The following is a 3,885-nucleotide window of genomic DNA, read 5'->3' on the forward strand; positions in this document are numbered from 1 at the left end:
TTATGAAAATATACTGCGATATCTCGAATATCGTGCCAACTGAATCATGAGGCGGCCTGTGTGCAGCACATTCAGTTGTAGAATATCATAAACGAGAGATTCAGTTGAGTCTCTCATGAACACAAAATTGATTTACAAATGAGTGTATTTCTCGATACCAAGAAGTGCTGCATTTCTATGTAGAAGTTTGCTTTCAACGCTCTATAGTTTTTTTGAAAAACCTTTGATGTGTATGTGAGTATCATCCGAGAAGAGTGTTAAAACCAGCGAACACTACACACACACACACACACACACACATTTGAAGTATTCAGTCTGAACAAGCGACCTCATTCATGCTCACATGATATGACTGGTTGGTTCGAAGGCTCAAACGTGTTTTACAGGTAAGTTTTCCGGTTTTGTGGACTGAATGGCTCGAATGCCATGGTTTCTGTATCACGTAGTCCCAAGTTTGCTTGAAAATCGTTAGATGGCATTCGAATAAACACGCCGATGCAAACTAACCAAATCTTTCTCTGATAAAACCCGGAATTATTATACTCCTTTACTCTGCTCATCCCCTTTGTAACCCCACACCTCTTTGAGTACTAACCGCCTCCAATACAACCTGTCTTGTTTTTTTTCTAGCTAAATGCGAATAATTAGGAGGCACTTTCAAAAAACCAGCGGAGAAACAAGTGACCATAGATTTTTTACAGCAACGTACACAGAGCGTCAAAAAGGGAAACTATAATACTTGAGTGCTACCTACGATGATGTAAGTTACCAAACAAGGAGCGTCAAATCACTTCGAAAACGAGGTTAGTGTATAAAATGAAGAAGCCACGTCCAAAGTCACGAAGGGGAGTCTACTCTGTTGAACCGACGGAGTTACTGTATTAGCATTAATTGAAGCCCTGTCTTTATGAGTAGGTTTACACGAACCATATATGTAAGACACAGTCAAATCCAGAGAAAATGCTTCATGAGCTACATAAGCGACTTTCGAAACCAACCACGGTTGTAAAACATTCACTCCAGAATGTTGACATATCCGTCTGTGAAAACTGTGCTATGTCCAATACATACAATAAACTCTTAATTTAGTATGGAAATAATCGGTGTTGATATTTCGTGACTTTCTTTCGAACTACCTAATTTAGTGAATTTTCTTTTCTCCCGGGTTGCCTAACTTAACTGCACACTAGTTTCACCAACGACAATTTGTCAAAGAACAGTTGAATAGCGCTGCCCATCTTTGGTTATAACTCACCATTGCTGACACAATCAACTGACCTAAAGGACTAAGTCCTACTGCTGCGACTTGTAGCACTCGTGCTGACTGTCCCGATAACAAGCAAAACGTCCCGCGTTGTGGCACGAACCATAGTCAATGGTTCCCTATCATTTTTTCAGGGATCTAGTCAGCTCTTCCATATATTTTTCAGTGGACACTGATGAGGGAACATGGGTGGGGCAGACCCAACTACAAACAATGCAACCCCCGACAATGACTAATCTTGATTAGATAACTTTCAGTGAGGTCGGGTATGTTGCACACAGTAGCTTCTGGGGAGTAACACAACGTAATCGTCCGAAATAATGGCTTCAGCAAACGAGGCTGGACAACTTCGCAGTTTGTCTGTTGCTGTGCTGCAGGTAATCCATCCACACCTCAGCATGTGATAACTGGTCACATGTTCACACCTCTCTCTATCATGATGACAACGGATTTAGTAACTAAGGTCAGAATGGTGAGAACGCTCCGCCATATATGCAGCATGGTTTATTACGTCGGCCACAATGGCAACCTTCACCGCTATGGTTACGAACTCAATGCAATCAAGTCGACATCCCCACCACTGTTACGGCGTGCCTGAATGAATGAAAAATGGTGTCATATTGCAGACTGTTACCAGTGTTGAAGTCTTCAGAAGTGTCGACTGTTCGCACATTTTCTATGGTGAAACGCAATGCGATAGAGTTTATTGTCCGTGACTTCCTTGAAGCCGGTTCTCTAACGGCCATTACTATCCCAATCGAAATCGAGAAGTCCTGGATTTCGGGCTTCTCCATACTCCATCATCTCCGGCAGCACCACCGATGCAGCACATTGTCATGAAGGCAATAAGCAACGGAGCAATGCCTAGTCCCAAATGTGCGCAAACTTGTCACACAAAAATGGAAATAGAGTGAAAATCTAGAGTTCCTCTTTTACTTGCAGTATGTGAAGTTGGGTAACACATTCAGAACGCCAGCTGTTCAGAGTCTTATCACTTGTAGAAGTCACGAAAACTGCTTCGTCCTTAAAAGCGAGAACGCATCGTGAAGCATTGGAACTAGTGCGCATCTGTACTTGATGCGCAGAATTGCATTGGAGCATGTATAGTTTTTTTCAGTTCTGATTGTCTCCGTAAGAACTGTCCTGGCATAGGAGGAAAATCATTATCCGTCTTTTATGCGTTAGATCTCTTTCAGTTTATCCCTGTAAAATGCTAATTGAGAGCGAAATATATTTGCGGAAGCTTGTTTCTACCCGAATCACCATCCGCGAAACCGCGTCGTCGAAACCGTGAATCCACCGCCTCTTCTTGTGCGCCCTTATCGTGGAAGCTATCTGAGTGGATGGAGACCCGGTTTACCATACCAGGTATCAGTTTGGGCAACAGTACAGAGATAGTCAAAATGGTCCATCTGAGCATTTCGCAGATAACACAACCTTTTGACTGGCCCAATTATCCGAAATGATATTCTCCAGCAGATCTTTGAAAATTTGACCAGTAAAAAGACTCGGAATGCCATTTGTAGATGATGTGAAAAGACCTGGTAGCACAGCGAAACTCCTTTTAACTTCGTGAACTTCATGTTCACCTAGCAGTTATTGAGAGACCGACATCTTTTAGTTTGCGTTGATGCAAGCCAGTATATTCCACATCCAGTAATCTATGTTGATTTAAGAACACGTAATGGCGCAGGATATCATTACACCATAATGAGTACAATGAACCTTTCACCGCAAGCAACATATATTCGGCCCCCCGCTATCCACTCATAAAAAAGTTCTCGTGAAGGCGATTTTCGTCACCAAGGGTCTTTCGTTGAAGAGGTCTGAACGCTTTCCTTCGAAAAAAAATGATTCCAATGTTCTTTAAATCAACGTCATGACACTCATAGACCATCTGGATATGAGACTCCGTCACAATATCAAAGAATCTGGTAAATAGTCACTAGGTAAGAGGAAGTTGAGGAAAAGCAGACAAACAAGAAAAACCAGTAATTCAGTTACTCGTTCGCACCAAAATGGATTTAACTGATGCGAATAGTGCTTCTAGTCTGCGTTTTAATTTGCATCCATAACGACCAAGTACACAGAGTTTATGTGGACCCATGTCCAATCGTTCCATCTCAATTCCAGCAGAGGACGGAGTGAGAGACCAGTACACTCGATTGCCAATAACGGGAACTCGCCATAAGTACCACGTTCTTCACAAAAATGCTATCTTTGATGCAAAATACGTCTTACACGTGTATCAGACAAGCGATTCCATTGTCTCCCGAAATTCCGATGCATGAAACTCCAACGTAACGAGACAGAAACAAGGGTACCTCGAGAAATACACTCATTTGCAAACTAGTTTGGTTTTCAAACCCTTATGAGTAATACTACTCTAGGAGAAAGGTTATCAATCCCAAGTGGTAGATGTTTGAAAGACTTGGAAATATCGTACCCAGTTGTCCAGCACACGCTTTCTTATCAAAAACAGATTTCATATCATGGTTGTTTGCTACTTGGTTTCGTTCTGTATTCGCACATAACTTTAGCGGCTTTTCATGCGAATTTATTCCCAAAACATAAGACCCACCACTCAGGTGACCTTTTTTGGGTCTCAATCTAGATGGATT

The sequence above is a fragment of the Opisthorchis viverrini genome, assembly GCF_000715545.1.
Source record: "Opisthorchis viverrini unplaced genomic scaffold opera_v5_37, whole genome shotgun sequence".
Lineage (NCBI taxonomy): Eukaryota > Metazoa > Platyhelminthes > Trematoda > Opisthorchiida > Opisthorchiidae > Opisthorchis > Opisthorchis viverrini.